General features: G+C 41.1%; 1 protein-coding gene across 4 annotated transcripts in view; it reads left to right on the forward strand.

Moving 5' to 3' along the window:
- The first annotated feature begins 2,880 nt into the window (after positions 1 to 2,880).
- The window catches only part of BTBD7 (BTB domain containing 7), a 57,554-nt gene continuing 38,921 nt past the window's right edge, over positions 2,881 to 21,513 (forward strand). For 2 of the 4 annotated variants that reach the window (XM_026111643.2, XM_026111674.2), the window contains exon 1: positions 2,882 to 3,065. The gene's annotated coding sequence lies outside the window, so the exon portion shown is untranslated. Of the gene's footprint in view, positions 3,066 to 18,634; positions 18,734 to 21,513 lie in introns of those variants that run through there. The other 2 variants (XM_026111652.2, XM_026111658.2) reach the window with 2 other exon arrangements.

Genomic DNA, 21,513 nt, shown 5'->3' on the forward strand with positions numbered 1-21,513 from the left:
CCTTGCCAAAAAGAAAAAAAGAAAAGAATAAAGCATTACATCATTCTGTATGAGCAGAGCTACTGAGAATCGTTGTGTGGCTCATACAGTATCTAATTCTGCTTTGTTTATTTTAAATAAGAGATGTCATATTTTACAGTATTTAGACAATATGTAAGATTTTGCTCATGATGGCTCCAAGAGATTATTTTAAATTGATCAATCTGAACATATCTCAGTTGTGCTAAAAATGAAGGCTCGACTTATTTCTGGGAGCACTGCGTGAGGATTCTAATTAGGTTATCAGAGAAGTGATGTGTGTGCACATACGCACATGCTCCAGGGGTGTTTGTCAGATGGTATGAAACTCTTATTCTTTCATCTCAGGAAACATATTTACCTACCTGCATGCAAACCCAATTAGCTTCCCCTTCCCACTCCTCCGCAGCAAGGTTTGTATTTCAGTGTTTTATAACCTGTCTCCTGCACCAGGATCCCACGTGGCAGAGGGAGCTGGCTGGCTCACTTTTGGTTCACTTCAGGGCTGTCCGGCACATGAGACCAGTGCTAGGAGACTATGACACTGCACTGCAGTCAAGGGGTGACATCTACCGAGCTCTATGCTTTAAGGAGCCTGAAGAGAGAGCACAGGATGGCCTTCCTCACTTCCAACCTGCCAGATGTCTCCCCAAGTTGTTAACCAATGTACTATTTGTCTCAGAGACATAAGAGAGAAGAAAGTTTATTTTAGCTGCTAGAAGGATGGTTATTGCAGAGCAAGATCTGGGCACTTCTGTCTATCCATCCATTTCGCCTGCGCCCAGGTTTATGGTATTAGAATATAAAAAATGCTAATAAAGCAAACTTTCAGCCTTCTTATCCTTCCCTTCTCATTCTCACTACCTGTAAGATTATGAGCCAGGCTTGCTAGAGAGAATGGATGCATTTCACCTGTCTACAGAAGTTTGGCACATTTTTATTTCGGTTCCTATCCCCTGAGAACCAAAGGTGGCATATTATTTCCCCTCAGTCTGAAAGCTCTACCTTACTCATTTAACTTCAGCTAGTTCTTATTTATATGCTGATCTCAGAAAGGCACTGCAAAACCTGTAGCGAAGATATCATTATAAATCATGAATGATATGTACAGTCATGTGATATTGCTGATATTAAGACTGCTGATATTTATGTACCTCAGCTGCAACCATTTCTCCTAACAGCTATATTTAAGTAAACAATTCCTTGTGCACTAAAACTACTGAAGTTCAGTTTCTTGTAGATCTCTGTCTCTTGGTTTCTTGACCTTGATGGCTAAGACAAATGAAGCTTTTTCTGTAGTTGCAGCATTTGTAAGGGCTCAAATTAAAAACTAATGAGTTCAAAAATTCTCAGTGAAGAAGTCATAGATCTAAAACCATAAATGCACAGACATGCAATATAATCATATACTCCACATTTCTACAGAAAGCCAGTCCAAAATAGAACTAAGCTGAACAGTGAGTTACGTGGTACTCCATGAATGTGGTGCCTGTTCGCAGAAAATGGGTATGTGAACTTTACCTATTAAACTGTTATGATAAAAATTCCCTAATCTCATTCTCTTATTGTGAGGATGTGGATGTCAAAGACTTGACTCTCTCTGATACTGCAATATTGGTGACCATATAAATAATGAAGATTGTTAAATATCCGTGGAGAACAACTGTCCATCAGCCCAGCTAATTGTGTTTTTCTTCCATTTTTAGGGCTGAAGCCAGTTAGAGAATAGAGAACACTACAGTATGGACAGATGTACTTGAAGTTGTTTTTTTCTTAGCTTCTTGGTAATTTTGCTCACTTTATGGAATGCTATGCCAAGTGGTGGTTAGCTAAGACTGCTGCACTCAGGAAAGCTAATTACAGAGGTGGCTGGACTACAGCGTGACCCGAGGGGAAGGAGGCTTCCCCCAGCGACCGAGCGTGAGCTCGCTCCGTCGGGAGGGGAGAGACCCGGCCATAGCTCTCCTTTACCAGTCAAGGATGAGCACAGAGGCGTCTTTCAGCTTGCTGAGTATTTTCCGCCATGTGAATTAATCAGATTTTTGGTCTGTGCATGAAACTGTCCTCTCAGACCTTCTCAGATCTAAATGTACAGAGTTTAGTTCTCTCAGAGCGCGCGTGTGGTTTGGCTTACTGAAGTGGTCCACTGCTCTAACGAAACTTTGAGATTTATTTTTCTGGTAAAGCTTCGAGGTGTGTTTTTGGTCACCTTCTGACTTAGAAAAGAGTGATCTTTCGTACATGGTGATTGATATGGCTTGATCCTGACTGTCTCAGCATGTCTCTCTCTCAAAAACCCCCATCTCCGCTGCAGCAGGAGCGGTGCCCGCAACAGTGGGAAAGGCTGCAGGCGGTTTTAATGCGGACGCCTAGATTCACCTGTGTGACACACTGACTCATGAAGCTGAGAGGTGGAAGAAATGTGGACACGGACGCCGGTTTATCCCTAATTGATCAGGATATGCTCACAGCAACAGCAGAGCCGGAACCGATCGTGCCGCGGCCCGCGACAAGCTCCCGCCAGGCTGAACAGATCCCTGCCACGCGCAGCGCGGGGCGGCACCCGGCACAAAGACCGTGCGGCAACACCCCACCTGACCGACAGCCCCCCCCTCCCTGGCCCCGGGACCCGCCGAGTCAGCCACGCACGGCAGCACGGCGCGGGGAGCGGCGGGCAGCGCCTGGGCCGGACCCCGCCTCCCCCACAGCGCCGCCGCCGCCGCCATCGCCATCACTGGCCGCCCCGGCGGCGCGGCCGCGCCCCGCCCCTCCCCCGCGGGCGGGGCCCCCCGCGTCCCGCCTCCCCCCCGCCCCGCCGACCACGTGGCCCGGGCGCCGCAGCGGTGCTGCGCAGGCGCGGTGGCCGCTCCTCCTCCCCCCCCCCCCCCCGCCCGGCCGAGGATGGGGCTCGGGAGCAAAATGGCGGCGGCCGGAGCGGGGCCGGGAGGGAGCGGGTGGTGTTGAGCGAGGGGTATGGCGGCGGCGCCGGGCGGCTGCCGGAGGTGAGACGAGACGCGACCCGACGAGGCGCCACGCGGAGCCGAGCGGTGAGCGCGGGCTGGGGAGGGGGCGAGCGCGGCGTCGCGGCAGGGGAGGGGTGGGGGTGAGACCGCCGCCCCCACAGCGGCGCTCCCGGCGGGGCCGGGCCGGAGCGGACCGGGGCGGTGGTGCCCTGCACGGCTGCGGCAGGGTCCCCTGGCGTCTCCCCGCGCTGGGCTCCGCCGCGGCCGGGCGGGGCTGGGGTGCGCCCCCCCCGGCCGGGGCAGCCGGCCCTTCTCCTCGGCAGCTCCCGCTCCGCCGGAGCGCGCGGGCCCGGCCCGGAGCGAGGGCAGCAGCGCGGCCCTTGGCCGCCGTCGGGGCCGGCCCGGCCGCAGCGCCCCTCCACGGGCGCCCCGCCGCGGGGCCCGCGCCCCTCCGCGCAGCCGCCGCCTTGCCGGGCCGGGGGCTGCGGGCTCCCGCTGCTGCCCCGCGCGGCGCCGCGGTCCCTTGGCCGTGGGGGCCGCGCCGCGCTCGCCTGGCTGCGCGGGGTCAGCTTCGCGCCTTGGCTCTTGGTGTCCGTGTCCCTGCGCGGCTCCCGGGGAAACTTGGGGGCTCTGCGGAGAGCGCGTGTGTGCCGGGGCCTCTGGAATATTCCTGCTGGTGGCGGGGCAGCGCCTCGCTCTCCATTCATGCTTCTGTCGCGCTTCTCTGCCGCCTCCTTTGAGGCCGCGGGGTGAAAGAGGACACCCGTGTGAAGTGCTGGCATAAAATACAGCAGTAACATAACAAAATGCTTGCTGATACCGTGATACACGCACCCACTTAAAATCGTGTCGGAACTTAGCTCAGAGCACTCGGTGTCTCTTGAGGTTTTGTTCCAAACCGGTGGAGGAAAAGAGGAGACTTCCTTGGATTCAGTGAGTTTAGATCCTTCTCTGTTTCAAGCTTTTGCTTAAGAAAGTGTTGATATTTTTTCTCCTTTCTCCCCTCCTCCCCCTCTTCCCTAAGAGTCCATTGCCAGCATAACAAAAGTAATATCCATGCAGATTATTTTTTGAGGGTATGGAACAAGTATGTTTTATTTAGCAACGTACAGACACTGTGGACTATGTTATTGTTCAAAATACAAGGTCTGAGTGCTTATTCTGTAAAATAGCTGCATGAAATTAATGTATTTTAAAGGTATGTCTTCTGATGTTTTCTCCATTCATGGAATAACCTAATTCTAATCAGTCCGAGCTGATGGACTACAGTACCTTGAACTATTTAAGAACTTGCTACTCTGATGCATCAAATACTGTTATATAAACATTGCTAACTGTTCCTGCTTATATGTAAACCTTCTATGACTATCCTAGCAAATAAAACTAGTAGTATCTGAAGTTATGGCGCTGAGCTGCCGAGCACTGTCTGTTTTTATTCAAATTTAAAGTTAGACTTGCAGAGAGACTGCATGCAGGTAAACTAGAGTGTTGGAAGTAGAGTTCAGTATTTTATATTGAATGTACAACCAGAGTTTGTCCCTGTTCACTGGAGATGAAAAATAAATAATATAAAATCCTTTATATTTTGGCTCAGCTGCTCCAGGCATTGTTTTACTTGCTTTCAAACTTTAACCAACGTATAGATGGATTTGATGTTCTAATCTAATTTCCTATGTTTAGACATATGAGGGACAAAGATGTGAGTCAGCTTGAATCATTTTTTATGGCATTGTTGTAATTGCTTGCTTTTTAAAAAAAAATCATTGTCTCTTGCTAATGTAAGTTTTCTTCATATGTCCAGATTCCCTTGCTGAGTCATAGATACAGTAGTGTTGTAATGCCTATAGCTGGCATTGACTGGTTTGCAAGGAGTCATACATGAAAGAATAGAATTATTTTTATAAGTTCTCCTAGAAGACTTGCACAGACTTGTCACTGCAGTTTCTTTTTCTCTTGTTTTTTTGAGCTTGTCTGAGAAGCTCAAAACTCTGTATTGTGAAGGTATGTTGCTCATTCTTAAATTATAGTAAAGTATACTGTCATTTCAGTCAGCTGTTTGAATTTAACTGAGTGGGGCTGTTAGAGCTGGAAGAACAGGCTAACAAAATATTAAGTCTTCATCTTGGAAAAAGCCTTTCAAGTTGCTGCATATGTGATGTCAGGTTTACACCTGTCACTGATGGCAATTAAGCTAGGCTTGTAGGAATGAATTCTAGGTTTGGACACCCCCTTCCTCTGTCCTGCTTGTGGGTTGCCTCAGTGTTGTGGCAGCTCGTGGTCCCGTGGGTCACCCCAGAAGGATGCGTGTCGCCAGCCCTGCTCCTGCTGCCACGCAGATGCTAGTTTGGTCTTGATACACTGGGCTGCGTGCAAGTAAAGAATGTGTTCAGTTGTCTGGGCTGCACAGTGATGACCAAAGTAGTTGTGGCTGTCTTTCAGAGACAAAAAGAAAGGTGCATCACAACATCCTATGGGCTGCCTGTGGTTTGCATATTAATCAAACAGAAGTTGCATCAAATCAGAGTTTCATCAAATGTGAGATTGCTGTTAAGAAGAAATAACCACAATCTTAAAATTGTTGGTAAGAACCTGCTGCTCTTAAGGCAAATCCTGATTTAAAACTCTTCAGTCTTAACTCTATTTTTCTTTACATTGTTATGAATATATTTATATGAACTTCATCAACTGTAAAATCAATGGCATACACCACCTTTCCAAACAGGTCCAGAAAATTGATGAACAAACTTTATTAATACATGCAGTGTTAATTAGGAATCCTAGTTCAGATCTGAGTGTTAGACCACCTTCCAGTGAATCATTTAATTATTGCACTTCAGTTTCACTACTTAGGTCCTTTCAAGAATGAGGCTTGTCAGTATATCTTTAAATCTTTGGAGAGAAGCTACTATGGATTTTTAGAATACTCTTTTCTAAGCTGGCTTACCAATATGCCTGAAGTATTGCAGATACACATTTTGATACTAGTCTTGCTTTTTGTGCCCTATCCAGTCTGCCCTATAATGCCTCCCAAGAATGATGTCAATTGTGAAGATACTTTGCATTAATGAATGGATGCTATGAGGAGATTTGAAATCTTCATGTGTTTCGTGTAGAAACTGTCAAAATCATGTGTTTGCAGGGGAAAAGAATCAGGAAAGACAGGAAAAACGTACAGGAAGGGGTCAAATACCAGTGATGGCTTATGCAACACTTACTTCATACCTTAGTGCCTGACGTTCCATACAGCTTTTGCGTCTAATTTGCGTGATATTATTCTCTGCCTGTGTTTTTTATTTCCAGCGTACAAGCAGAGAGATCAGACCGTCAGAGGCTCACCTGGAACTACGAGGATCTCAAGCCTCTCATTTCTCCGTCCTTGGGACTAGGGCAGAATGCTCTCTTGCTTTATCAGGATGCTCGTGAGGTTCTGATTAGACGTTCAGTGGCAGAACTGACTTGAGCGCTTGCTGTCTGTAGCTGCTCATTCCTGCTTCCCACACAGTCCCCTGTGCTGCTAGAACTGTTTACATGGCGTCATCCTGAACCAGTGTGGGAAATTGATCTGTCTGAAAAATAAGCCAGTAAAACACAAAATGACTTTAGATCAGGTTGCTGATCTGGGTCATCACACTGCTATGGAAAGTTTATTTGCTGGCCCAGCGGTAGAGGCAAGGAAAGTGGGGAAAGGGGAGCTGGGGGTGGGAGTGTGTTGCCTAAAGCAGTGAATTACATATGTAACTACATCCTTAATTAAATTTGAATCTGACTGGAATTGTTCCATTGGGTGCAAGGTTTTTACAAGATCACATCAAACAGTGCTGAACGTGTGCTTTAGCAGCTGGTATAACTGGTGGGCTTACAGGTAGATTTTCAGCCTCTTGGGGCTTTTCTGACATCTGTGAGTTTAAATCATTTTCTTTTAAATGTAAAATAGGAATTGTCATGTTATATCAGAGTGGCAAAACATCTAAAAGACTACTTCCCCCCCCCCCCCATACCCCCCCTTCCACCCCCAGTCAAAGCTGATTAGGAAGAAGAAACTTTCAGTAGGCTGATTTGACGCTAACATCTTCCTCAGCCAATTTCTAACTTTTAGAGTAATGCCTTGATACTTGAGGTTTGCACATCTGGAAATTTTGCTTTATTTCCAGAACTTGACATTCTAACACTAACAGTTATCTATATAGAGATCTAATTATTTTGTAAATCCTGTTTGATCTTTGTCTTCAGATCTTGTCTGAATTCAGTGGTCTCTGCTCTGTATGACAGTCAGATTTCATTGTATGTTCAGTTGTTCCTGTATGTGAAAGAATTTTTTTTCTGTTGCTCTTTGTCTTTTTTTATTCATTATCATATCTTGTTTCCAGGCTATTATGGCATATCATAAAGGCTAGAAGGGAATTTCTTAAAAAATTTCTTAAAAATCACTTTTCGAGGAATTTTTTTTACCAATGCTGCTGTTAATTTCCATTCCCCATCTTTAGCCTTTTTATTTCTGTGCTATCCTCTCCGGTAGGGGATTATTTCAGTATTCTAACTTGCAGCTTTTAAGACAAACCTCTTCTTGCAGTTCTTAACACTGAAGACTTGAAGTGATTATCTAGTGGGAAGTGCTTTAGGCATAGATCAAGCTAGTTAATGGTTATGCAAGATTTCTCCTTTATTTTGTAGCCTTGTGCAAGATCTGTTAAAACTGTGTTTCAGGATAACTGCCAAATTATTTTATACTTCTATTGATGGTAACAATTGCTAAACTGAAAGGAGTTTGAAATAGTAATTTAATGAATGATCACTGCTTGATCTTTTAGTTAAGCATGTTATTTTGTGACCTGTGCTTGCAGCAGCTCTGTGTGATCAGTAGAGCTGCAAAGTTGATGCCAAAGGGACTTCTATGATTTATTTTTTGTTTGGGTCAGAAAAGGCTGTGCTTTCTAATGGTCCAATGCCTGGATTTGAATCAAAGTTTGGAATATAAAAAGCGAAAATATTGGCATCTTTCGAAAGCATCAAACCTTATTAAAAATTATACCTATTTATATGCAAATTAAGGTATTTTTGAGTGACTGGGTAGACTGCATTAGTGAGGAAATTGGAATGGTGCTTTGCATATCATAGTCTGCTACCTAAAGTATCTGTGGTGTAGCAAATATGTAATAACACTTCTGTGGTGATTTAGATTATTGTAATTGCTTTTAAGATAATTGATGAGTAACAAAGTTACTTTTCATACTCTCTTCTGATCCCCAAACTGGAATTTCTGCTTGAGAACTGAAGAAAAAGTCCTCCAAAATAACAAATCGAATGAGAATGCTATGAGACTGCATTTCCTAGGCTTGCACAGCTTTATTCTTTCTACTTTTTCATCATCTCCTGCTGTAGCTTTGTTTTCATGATGGTTCTTGATAAGTGTGTGTGGTGTTTTTGTTGTTTTTTGTTCATTTGTTTTTTATTAAAGATAATTCCTTGGCCACTGTAACTGAGGAGTGGGGCTTGCTATGAATTTGGTGATCTGTGACTTCATCTAGGAAAATGCAAGCCCTGTTCGAAGCCTCTCTGCTGCTGTGATAATGCTCATCCATAGGTTCTCTAGCGTTTAATGTGAGGCTGTGCTTAAGCCCCTCCTAGAGGCATTTAGAGGATTTCTCTCGTCTACCCAGGTGTCTATTTTAAAATGTGTAGAAGCTGAATTACCTCTGAAGATTGTGATATTCAACTAAATGACCAAAGGATTTCCTTTAGGAGAAAGGAGTGTAGACATCTATGTAGGGATTTTTTTTCCATTTAAAAAAAAAAGAAAAACAGTAAAATATGGAAATTCGTTAGAGCTTGATGCCTTGTGCCTTATCTCATCCTGTAATGGGCATCTTGATTTCAGATGTCTGGGGAGATGAAATAATACAAACACAAAATCTCTAGAATGTGGGCAAAGTTGATCAAGTTAATAGATTCATACTTTGATTCATTTCTTTAAAGTCACTAATGACTAAAGCTAAGCAAAATACAATCAAATTGCTTATACTGACATTCTAAGACAGATTTTTATCTTTGCCTCAGTCTGTAATGAGGTACTTCTAGGAAGTTTTTGAGTTGGGTTTTTTATGTACTTCAAACACTAGCGTTACAGAAAAATGCTAAGCTGACAAAATGCACACTTGAGACAGGAAGTTCTGCATCATTTGGTGTAGTGATGACACCAATACCAAACAAGGGTGAGTCTGAGTCCCATCAGTGCTCTTCAGCTCTGAGGGATAACAGTTGTTACTGGTGAGCTGGATGTAGGCACCATAATTTCTACAAAGCATGTAAGAGCGTGAGGAATTCCTGCTCAGTGTCCTTGTAAGTTCCCCCATCCTAATGTACTAAGTATCTGTATCACCTCTGTAACTTATTTGCATGAGTGATTTGGGGATTTAGCTTATCTTAAATTTTTGCATGAGACCATTACTGCCTCAGATCCTCAAATTCCAGTTTGGCCAACTATTTTTAGGGTTTTTTTATATATATATAATCAAAGAGGATATTTAAAAGAATCTCATGCTTTTTATTTTAAGAACTTACCTGATGTAGATTGGAAAGTACCTTCTCTTTCTGACGCCATCATTTAAAAACTCTGTAGGTTTTAGTCCTTCATAAAACATCTCTAGAAGTGTGGATCTGAACTTGAAATGCCAAGATACCCTTTTAGCATCATAAGGCTGTCATACAGCATAAGATTATGCTCTCTGTAATAGTACTTTGTAATTCTAAGTGGCTGCCTAAAGACTTGGTAGCTCTTGGTAAAGTGACCCTTATATGTATTTCTGAACTTAATCAAAGCTATGCTTCAACTCAGTTTAACTGAATTCTTTGCTGTAACCCGGGCATTTACTATTTCAAGATGCTTTTCAGGTGTAAATTACAAAGCTTCTGAAAACAGAAATACTCAGAAGTATAGTCCTAAAACAAACTTTCTAAAATATCTGTCCATACTATTTGGGACTTTTCCATTTCAAGGAAAATACTTTGGATGTTTTCAGGAGAGAAGCTAAAATGTCTTGACAAACATACAACTCATTTTGTCTAGCTGTAATTTGGTTTCTGTGCAATTACTCAATTCGTTATTTGATCAAAACTTGCTGGTTTGGGCTAATAAACTTGTGCTGATCTAGTTTTCCTCTTCTTTCTTCCTTCCACCTCCCCCCATCCATTTCCCTTTCTTCTCTTTCCTTCCCCTTCCCCATTCTATTTTTAGCTACCAACTTCATTTTCTGGAGAATTAATTTAGAAAATGGCACACTTTGCTGCTGGGGTTTGCCTGCATCACAGCTGAATTGTATTAAGCCCTAATGATACTTGACAATAATGAGAATGCTTATTTAAACATCTTGTGAATTTGAGTTCCAGCTTTGTTTTTAATTTGGAAGAAAGCGGAACCTGCATTTTTTTCCTATATGTATAACATTATTTGCTTTATTCAAGTAAAAATCAGCCTTGTGGGATTTTTGTTGTTGATTATTTTTAACCTGGGTCAGTTCTCTAATCCTGTTCATTGAATATGAATGCTGGGGAATGGAGAGTTGCGAGTGGGAATGATCAGCTGGGAAAAGAGGGAAAGTGAGACTGCTTTTTTTTTTTTTTTTTTTTTGGTCCCAATTTTGTCTTTTTTTTTTTTAATAGTGCTGAATTTCTCAATTATTAGAAGAATCAAGAGAAGGTTTGGCAAGGATAACATACACTGGCAAAAGTTTCTCCTTCTGCTTTTCTTTGAATGGGAAAGAGTAGTAGTATCAAGGAAGGTTGTGGATAAGAGGATAAGATGAGCAAAACTCAGTCTAAAATGAGAGTTAGAGTAACAGGTTGCTTTAATGAAATATCTCCTTTAACACAATTCAGTAGACTGTCCCTTTAATACACTAGATTTTTTTTGCCTTCCTTCTAAAACTTTTATTTGATTTCTTAGAAATTTTAATATTTTCTAATGGTCTAGGGTTTAAAGTAGGTTTAAAATATTGTATGTGGTGCGAATGGGGAGAGAAGTTGAGGAATATCATCAGTCTGCTCAAAGGGCAGACTTGCTTTAGCACAGAGTTGAACAAGGTGCCCCACAGGTTATCATTACTGTGCAGTATTAAAATCTCTAGATATGAGGTATGTGTGGGTATTGCTAAACTCATGAAATGTGTAAATATGACTCAAATTGGTGCATCCATTTTTAGGGTTTTCAAGGAACTTATATCAACATGTGTGGCGCTCCTTTGACTCTCAGCATTCATGTTACAGGACAAGAAATGAATGCTTTGGAAATCCAGAGGGAGCTTGTAGGAAGTCTGGAAGACATAACTTCCTTTTCTTGCTGAGGGGGAAATATAAACAAAGACCCAACTTAATTGTAGGCTAAGTACTAAACTGGTTTTCTGACTAAGCCCTTCCTAGCTTAATGGATTGCTTTTATCATAGAGGAAGTGCATTTTTCTGTTTCATTTGAAATAGGTTTCTATATTGGGGGGGGGGGGTCAAATCTTGAGCATTTAGTTTCAGCTGCAATTTTGTGGAATCTGTGTGCAAGTGCTAAAGGGCTGGTATAACTTTTGAGGGTTTTGGTGGTTTGTAGAGGAATCTGGGATTTGCATTTGTGAGCAGAGGCATTGTAGTACCCTTGTTCTGTTACTGTGCATGTTCGCGTGTTCTAAAATCTCTTCAAAACTGCTGAAATCTTTGAAGTATGTGGCACAGAAAGATTTCTTGGTGTAAAATGTTATGATATATATAAATGTTACTTGTTGAAGTCAGCATGGCTCTTAGTTTTCTCCTGAATTTCTTGAATTTAGGTGACTATAGAGAAAAGCCCTACCAAAGGAGATTTTTTTTTTAATGTGCAAGCTTTCAAATAACTGCTGAAATCTTAACATTATAGTATATGAAGAGATAACTGACATATGCAAACAGATGCAAGATCCCAATGTTAGTTGTGTTGCATTTTGGTACTATAAAAGCATCTAAATAAAAACACATAGCCAGTGGGTTTGTCCTGGAATGTCAGACTTCCTCAAGAAGACAGTGGTCCATAACCACCTCACAAGCTCTTGAGTGACTCATTTGTTATATAAATATTGTGTATGATGACTCTTTCAGTTCAATTTCATATTGCTGCCTGCTTCAATGGGTAGAGTGAGATTGGAGGAGGCTGTAAAGGTTTGTTAAAAGACAAAAGGGGAAAGGTAGAGCACCAGGGCAGAAACCTGAGCCTCAGAAACAGTGGCTGCAAATGAAGATCCTGCCTGTGTGGCTCAGGCCAGGCTTGAATGACTTGTTCAAGGCTGAGCTTGAGGTCAAAGAAGAATTAAAAACATGAGTACAAGAGGTATGCATTTGCATAGTTGTTACAGCAGTCTAATAGCAATAGCTGCCCAAAAGTTCAGGTCTGCCAGCTGTGGGTTTCTGTTCATCCAGTTGTCATGATGTGGCTGACTGTCAGACCAACCTGCAGACCTCCCTACTCTCTCTGTTATCTGCAACCCCTCCAGTAGTAGTATAATGGATTGGCCACCTGAAGGGACTTGTTTGGTGATCATACAATCTCTGTATGTGGTGTGAGGGGAAGCGGGAAAACCACATGGATGGGGAAACAGGGTGAAGGGAAGGTGCCAGCTCCCTGTTAGCATCACTTTGGTTGTAGTGTATCTGTGAAGAGCTGACAGGCAGGGAGTCTTGTATACACAGTTAGCTTCTCCCCATAAGAGGAGGAATTTGGTGGTTTCAGGGGAGTGTAGGAAAACGCATATAGGCTTGGCTTTTTTTCCTCCTCCCCCACATGACAATATGTAGATAAATATTTCTGTCACTGCAAATTTTATATTTTCCAAGCCTTCAAAAAAGTACCCCCCCGACCTCTTCTAGTATTAATGGCTGATATCGGAAGGGTTGTTAACCAACGTCTGGTTGAAGGAAGGGAGGGGCAAACAGTGTAACTTCAGAGCGAAAGAAGTAAAGGCCTAAGAATTCGCTTTCACAGTGAATTTTAACTGTAGTTACCACTATGTAAATTGGTTGCTTCCTCTAGAACTACCCTTGGCTTGCAGATGATTTGAGAGTAATCTTTTTTTTTTCTTTCCCCTTCCCTCACTCTTCAGTCTTTAAGAGCTCTCTAGGAGAAATAATATAACTAAGTAGCTGTAAGAACCCTCTTACAATATAGCAAGATGTTTAGATTTAGAGTGGTAGTTGACTGAATGGGGATAGAGGCAGTGCTGTCTCCTTGAGGGCAGAGCTGTTTGCAGCCACACTGGATAACCAGCTAAATACATGGTTATTTTTCAATCCGATCAGTTCCCTAATATGGTTCATTATGTGGCTTCACAAATGTCTGCTAGACAGCTCTGCTGTAGGAAAGAGTGCATGGGAGTAGGAATGTTTGGTTTTGAAGGCAATGCCAGCTGAGCATTAGTCAAAGTGCGCTTCACATTTGATGGCTGTGAGGAGCAAGCAGCCCTCTGGCTACTTCTTGCTGCTTCTCCCTCCTCTGACATAGCTGTTCATTTGGTCATTCAATAAACTAGTGCAGGGAACGAATTAAACTGGAGAGAGAAATCCTGCGGAGGAGAATGCCCTGGTTCGGTTACTGACACCATGGGGGAGCTGCAGGAAGATGGTAATAGCAGCTGTGGTGAGCACTGCTGCTCAAGAAATATGCATGGAACCACAGCATCAGGGAACCGACTCTTTCGGAGGGGAGGGGAGATGAACCAATTGTACATTTTGAATCAAGATTGGAATGGTGTTTTAGTTGGATCCAAGACTTGTTGTTGTGGCTTGTGACTCTTATTGTTGAGACTCTATAACAAACTTTTGTCAGTTTTATGACTGTGATTTAATGCTTTCCAAAACAAGGGCAAAAATCAATGTTTCTTCAAAAAAACCAATGTGTCTCAGGAGATGGACTGGACTAGATTATCTTTTTAGGCCTGTCCATGCTCCACCTCTCATTTTTTGTGTTGTAAATAAGAGAATCCATTAGTCTTAGAAGTATAAGAGATGATGCTAGCAATTGCTACCTCAAATTTGTGGTATATCAAAGAGAAAAGGCTGCATGGGTGAAGTGCGGTGTTGCATGATGACAAAAGGATCCTCAGGGGCGATGGTGTATGGGACAAAAAGTATGGTGCTATACTAAGGAGGGGGATATAGAGAAATCACTTTGAATAAATGGCAATACCGGTAAGAGCTGCTTTGGCCACAGGAGGAGGTTTTCAGTGGAAGTACTTGAGATGCATATTATTCTGTCACCAAGCATCTATTAGAAGCTTATGCAGAAAGGAGGATGATCATGTAGAAATAGTGAAGTAACGAGGAATCCTGTTGGTAATGGTTCTAAGCAACAAAAATATCACAAGATGAAATTGTTACTGATGCAAAGGATGGCTGGCAGGGTGATGAGTTGATTGCAGCCAAAATAAGACTATGGAAATAACCAGTAAACTGATTTAGGAACAGAGTCCGTTCATATTGGAAGGACATTCAGTACGTGGGCCCAAGACTGGCACTCAGTTTGGACATTGTGAGATCAGAGTTATTGTCTGGAAAGCCTCAAGCGGCAGCAGCATCAAAGGCTGCTACTGTTCCTATTAAGACTGTGGAAGGGGAACTATGACTATGTGATAAAAAGGGTGCTTTTTGAAGGCGAATTGAAAATGGCAAAGAGGATGGGTGCTGCTTACTTGCCCTTAGTGTAGGCACAAAGTGTAGCATCTGGGATTGTCCTATTAGCAACTTCAGAGGAAGCATGCTCTTGGAGGACATGTGCGTGACTGTAAACTGTATGTTGAATTTAAAAGCTCTGTTGTGTACAGGAAGTTCCCAGATCCTCATTCACAGTAAATGGCTTTCTCTGAAAAAATTGGGCCTGGAGAGGAGGGCAAATGTCTCCAATACAAGGAGACTGTAGCGTATACCCCACTGGGGTGGTACTTGATATGAGAAGTCAGCAGTGGTAAAAGCCTGAGACAGATTTTCCATATGGTTGGGGTTTGAGCCAAGATTTCCCTGTCTTAGCAGACTTGCTAATTGGAAGCAGCATCTTGTGTTGTGGTTGGGTCACAGCTCAAGCAAGAAAAGGAATTCTCTTTCTGAATGAAATGAGGATATTTTGGGGGAGCTTCAAATGAAAATAAAAGAAATGTATGAGTTGTAGAAACTTGCAAGGAGGAAAGATCCCTCTTCCTCCCCCCCCCATACAAAAAAAAGCCTGTTGACAGAAGTACTTGGATTGGAAGACTATGAAATATGCTATTTAAAGGTGGGACAGCTTCACATGGATGATTCTTTCTTCTGCACCACTGCTGCCTTTTCCATGGAAGAAATAAGAACCTTTTATCTGAGCAGATGATTGAGGGTACCTTTCTTGTTTACTTCGGCAATAAAGGGCTGGCAGTGTCTGAAGAGAGGGAGGGACTGTGGTCTTCCCAGACTGGTACAGTATTTAGTCCCAGTATCTGAAGTTAGTCAGCTGAAATTTGGAGTTAATTAAACTGCAGGCTGGCAAGAGAATTGCATGCTACCTAGTTTGATAGAAAGTTTGATAGAAATTTAAGTGTGTAACTTTTCTCATTTAAAAAAAAAATTTTTTTTGAGGTCTGATAATTTAAGGTATTTTCCATGTAATTTGGAGTTTATTATTACTTTATTACACCAAAGAGGATTTGCTTTTTTAAAAACAAAAGCATGTTTTGTTTGCTTAGAATAGGCCTTTTAAGAAAACTTTGAAGTCTTTAAAAGATGTGTTGTGTCAAAATAACTTGCAGTTATTCAAGATTGGCTAAAATGAATTCTTCTCACTTTCCTTGTAAATGGATATGTTGATACGTGATTACACTGTTCAGTGATATTGATAAGATTTGGTCAATAGGATTTCTTGAATCCCTTCCATAATAGTTTACTGATATTTTGTGTCCAGAATGACATTCTGTGAAGTGAATAATACTTGCTTCAAGTGAAATCCTAAAAATGGAAAGTCATTGGAGAATACAAGCAGTTAGACACTTAATTTGGAGAGAGTCCTAGAGAGCAAAAGGTGAGTTCTTGCTGATTTTGCTAGAAGAATGTGTTTTGAATTCATCAACTTCTAGAACATTAGTTAAGTCTTTTATGTGAGCCTCATCTGTCAGAATAGGCTTTTGAGAAATTAGTGAGTACATGCAACCAACTGGAAGGATAAGTGATTTACAGAGATCAAGGTTCATTTGCAAGTATATGAAAACATTTTAGCTGTTTGAGAGGAGCTTCCTATTCCGTATGGGTTTGCAATGCTGTAATTTGATTAGTCTGAAGATGGTGTGATTTAAAAAAAAAAAAAGAAAGAAAAGCACTGGAGATGATATAAATACGTTGGTGTCCCATGACTCTTAAGCTCCTGTAGTGTTTCAGCTTGTCCTGTAGTGTTCCCTGCTGCTGACATTACTTGATGGCTGCTGGATGTGACACATTCACATCATACTCTGAATTGCTTTGCAGAACATCAAAAATCCTACTATGAATGCTACTTGCAAAGGGAATGTTGAAAAGATGACTTTTTTTCTGTACTTTCTGTGTCTTTTCAACTGCCAGAATGCTCCTCAATGTTTTCATTTTCTGAAGTATAAATACCTTCAAGGCTACAGGTCTCTATATGCCGCTTGAATATATTCTTTTAATGTTCACTCTGATTCCCCAGGGGATGTGTTAAAAAGCAGTACAAGGTGGTCTGTGGTGTTCGTGGTGTGTGGTTTTTGTTTTTTTTTTTTTCCTTCCCCCCTCCTCCTCAAAAGCTCAGCCCTATGACTATCAGCAGATCTAGGAGTAAAGGCCCAGGTCTGTTGTGGAGGTTTTGGCCCCTGCGTTTTGAAAGAACTTTTTTTTAGTGGGGAAACATACTACTTTATGAAGAAGAACATGCTTGAAGATTCATGCTTAACTTTATTTAAGAAAGGGTTCTTTGTGAAAGCTGGAACATGTGGCTCTAAACAGAGAACTAGCTGGTATAGTCACTTTCATACTCCAGTTATATCCGCTTTTTCTTGCCCTCTTGTGCTTATCTGCACAACTCTTAATGTGGCTTAAGTTCTGATATTTTGCTTATTGTTTTTTCTTTATGATGCAGTAAATAATGAAAAAACAGATTCATAGACTCAAATTACAAATAATGCTGCCTATTCCTGATTTTATATAGTACTAATCCAAACCAGAAGACTTCTGCCACGTCAGCTACATCTTAATATTCTATGACCCTGATATTTCTGAATAACGACAAAGCTTGATTGCTTGACTAGTTTGTTTTTTTAATTTCAATATCTGCATCTGCATAGATTTGGATATATACCAGGTTATAATCAATTGGTCCTTCAAAATTTTGGTTGTTTACTTTGAACAGAGTATTACTTACCAATTACAGAACTTCTTCAAGATGTGCTGTCCATACGCATTCAGTCATTGGGTGTGTATGCTCTTCAGAGAGGAAACTTCTAGCCTTGGCAAAGTCTGTAAGTATGCCAGTGCTTCATGAATGGAATAAGAGGAATGTCTAGATGGGTCATATTCAGTTCCCCTCAGCTCCTACTGGCAGATCCTTCAAGAAAGAGGATAGCAGGGAAGTGATGTGGGTAGTAAATGTTCTGAATAAACAGCTTGAATTGCAGTTACAAATAAGAAACTTTCTGTTCAAGTGCTTGTCCCTATGGATGCTTGCTCCCTGGTAATTCCAGTAGTGTTACTGTGTAATAACTAGTGTGGACAGGGCTGTATTTGGAGCTTCCCCAGGTGGACAGAAATTGCAGAACTACTTGGCGGAATGTGGGATTGTTACTAAACTCCCTTGTGATGGCTCAGTACATAATAGATCTCCAGGCAGCTTCTCTGTGTGCCTCCATAAGGGAGACAGGCTGAGGTTGTTAAGGCAGCTGATGGATGTACCTTGAGGACAATGGCAGTGGCCCATCCTCATGGGTTCTGTTTCTTTTAATTATTCATCTGCCTAACTGCTATGAAAAAGGTTTATCCTTGCTAAAATGTAGTTGAAATATTTCCTCAATGGGGTTCTCCCTTTTAGTTGTTTTTTGCAAAAATGTTATTGTTTATTGCTGGATGTTAAAATGTTATCATTTCATATCATAAATGTTTCCACTCTCCTGTTGCTTTGCCCCAACAGTTCCTTTCAAACTAGCATAACGTTCTTAATCTAGATAAAAATGTAAGCAAATATGAATAAGGTATGCTTGTCATACTTGCTCTGTGTTGTCATTTACTGGCAGTAAATTTAAAATGTGTTAAGGAAAACATAAAACCTGAAAAATCATGTTGGTACAAGTATGTGTATATACTTCATTTGTTTTCTTGCCTTAGTTTTAGGGTTATATTGTTTCATAATCCCATAGCAAGAAATATTTTATATTTCAGAAGAAATATAAAAATCTCTCAAAATTTTAGAGGAGGGAAAAAATATCAATCTCTTCTGGTAGCTGTGAAGCATGTTTTAGCATTCCCCACCTTGCCCTTTATCTTAATTAGATCCCAGTGGACTACAGAAAATTTTATGAGAGCTTTGTATTGAGTGATGACTGTAAACAAAGTGTAACTGTTACCAAAAGTCCATTCTGCACACAGACTTCTTGTTAAACAAAAATTCCCAATCCAGGGATTCTTGGCTGTCAGCCCAGACACCTCAGATGCAAGTCGTCTTGGTTTCTTAGGCTTTTGGGTTCATGAAGTTTGACAAGTATTGAGAAGACTGGAAAAACTTATTTCAGGTACTGAAACTTTAACTAGATTTGTGTTTATTTTAAAATTTTATTCTGCTGTTCTAAGTATTGGTTTAATCTGAAAGTCACTTTTATGCTTTCTATAGTATTTTGAGTTACTGTGGCTTCTAAAGCTTCCTGGTTTCATATACCACTTACTGCATTGCAGGCTTCTTTAAGCAAGAGCTTTGACGTTGTTTAACTTTGTGTACATGTATACATACATAACACACATCATGACGTGCATCACTGTTGTCCTCAATAAGACCTCCTGTTTCAGTAGGTCAGCAGATCCTGAATTTAGCTTTCTTTTAATAACATTTACCTGAATGCATATGAAAATGAAGAGGTAGTTCAGTTGCCATTTAAAAAAAACCCCAAAAACTAAGACTGTATTTTGAGGCCATAGTTAGATTTTAAAAATTCTTCAGTGGCTAAAGTAGGAAAGCTCTTGGTATTCAGGATAATTTCTGCAAGGAAAGATGAAATCTTTCTTTCCTTTTGCAGCTAAGGATCTAATTGTTGTTTCTTATTTTTCCATTCATTTAGTACTGCAGCTGTTTTTCCACCATGGGGAAACAGCTTTCTTGGTTTGCCATTTTGTATAGTATCTGAGATGTTTTTATGTTCGTACTAGGCTCAGCAGGTATTTGCAAGCTGGCTGTGTTTAGTAAGAGCATAAAAGCTGAAGTAGACACTGAAAACAGCCCTAGATCCAAATGATTCAAGTATGCCTTGCGGTCGAAAGATGCAATCCTGGTTCTGGGAACTTGTTTGCATGTTGCCCTCTCTTTTTCTACCTGTGCTGGCACGAGTGTCCATGTGATACCATTAAAAAAAATATATATGTATTTGTTTAAAATAAAACTCTTTGAGTTGTTTTTTTAACATGGGTCAGTTATCTGGCTCACTGAAAACTTGAGCCAGAGTAAACAAGGCAAGGAAAGTGGCTTTTGAGACTAAATGGTGGAAGGCAGGCTTCTCCAGGACAAAGTCATCACTGCTGCCAGCTTAAATTGTTTGGGAAAATATGGGTTATATAATATTGTCTTGTAAGAAGGGGGAGTAGAAGGCTGGATTTTATTATATCACTGTAAGAACTGTAGTTTTGGTTGATTCATAAGGTTAAAGACAATACTGGGATTAAAAATGCTGTGATCAGTTCTGAGCTGTGGGGCACAATACAGTTTGTAATCAACTAGAACATGTTTGAATTCAAGATAAAAAAATACTTCAAGAAATCTGTCAATGTTACACATGACCAAGCAACATACAGTTAATTTGAAAGGAGGAGCAAGAAGTTTTGGCATGTGTAAATGGGCCGAATGGCAGACCATAGTACCCGTCTACTAAAATACTGAACTCTCAAACATTCCAAGCTTCAGTGAAGGAGAAACTCCATATAGTAGTGTTACTTAGTGTGACACTATTTTGGCATTGCCCTGTGTTTTGTAGAATTACTTAACTTACATACTTGAAAAGTAGTGAGTGAATTCACTCTTGATGCCATTTATTTGGGCTTAAAATGTGTAAAACTGCTCTTGTGGTTACATATATCATGTAGTTTTTTTTTTTTTTTTTTAGTGTTTACATTTTCAGTGAATTTAAATCCTGTTACTCTGCAGATTTAGGTACTGCATGTCTAATGGTATTGAACTGTTAATACATATTCCTTGATTGTGTTCCTTATTCTTTGTGTCATACTTCTTACCAAAAGGAAGAAGGAGATGGGAGATATCTTTAACTTCCAGCCTGAGTCTTGCTTACATATAGTTAGTGTATGTTAGCAAAAGATCTCTTTAGCATACTTTTTTGATAGCTTTTCTTCAAAAGTTCTGCAGTTTGAGACCCTTGTTTCTTAGCGCTTCAGCTCTTCCCCATGCAAGGAAGAACTGAAAAATATTATTAGGCATCTAATGGACAAATTAGCAGACCACAGCAGAATACAAAAGAGGAAAGTGGAATAACAAATGGCACTATTCCAGGACTCTGTCCAAATGGACTAAGTCCAACTTTAGCTCTTTCAGCAAAATAAAACAGAAGAAAAAGGAAGTTATTGAGATATCTACCCAGGATGCTGGTCCTTATTTGTGAGAGAGTTGGAATTCATACTGAAAGGTGACTCCTCTCTCCACATGGCTTGTACTAAGTGTAATTAATTTCATCTAGAAATGGATGGGAAATCAGTGTAGCATATTCTGTGTAGGTACACAAATTAGTTTAGGTGTCACTATTTAAGATAAATTATTTCCTGAAGATTTTTTTCTTAAATCAGCAGAACTTTTTTGTATGGAAATAAGTATATGGATAGCTTATTTCTATACAAGAAAAAAATGAGTAAATGTGTCTAAGACTGAACTGATCTAAGAGTTTGTGTTTGAGAAGTGGTATGGTGTCCAATTTTTGTGTGCTCTGGTTCTTCTCTAACTTCATACTGAGCACACTCGACTTTCTATTTGAGTAGAAGGGTATTTCATCTTTCTGTTTTCTGATGATTTAGCGAGCTGAATCTGCTTAGCAACAAGGTCAAGAAAAGCACCAGATTGTGCAAGTGAGGAGACATTACCAGCTGGCTAGAGAGGGAGGGGATGAGAACTCCCCCCTCCTTGCATCTGCAAGCTGTAGGTTGGCTCAAGTTGTCTTGTATAATTGGTATAAAGCTGCTGTATTGTTACAGTTACCTGCTACGTTAGGAGAGCTCCGCTAGTGCTCAACACGCTGCAGCTTCGCCACGTAGACCTGGGCAGTAAGAACTTTAGAACAGGGATTCTGCCAGCACATCAGATCTA

Source organism: Dromaius novaehollandiae, chromosome 5 (assembly GCF_036370855.1).
Source record: "Dromaius novaehollandiae isolate bDroNov1 chromosome 5, bDroNov1.hap1, whole genome shotgun sequence".
In the NCBI taxonomy this organism is placed as follows: Eukaryota; Metazoa; Chordata; class Aves; order Casuariiformes; family Dromaiidae; genus Dromaius; species Dromaius novaehollandiae.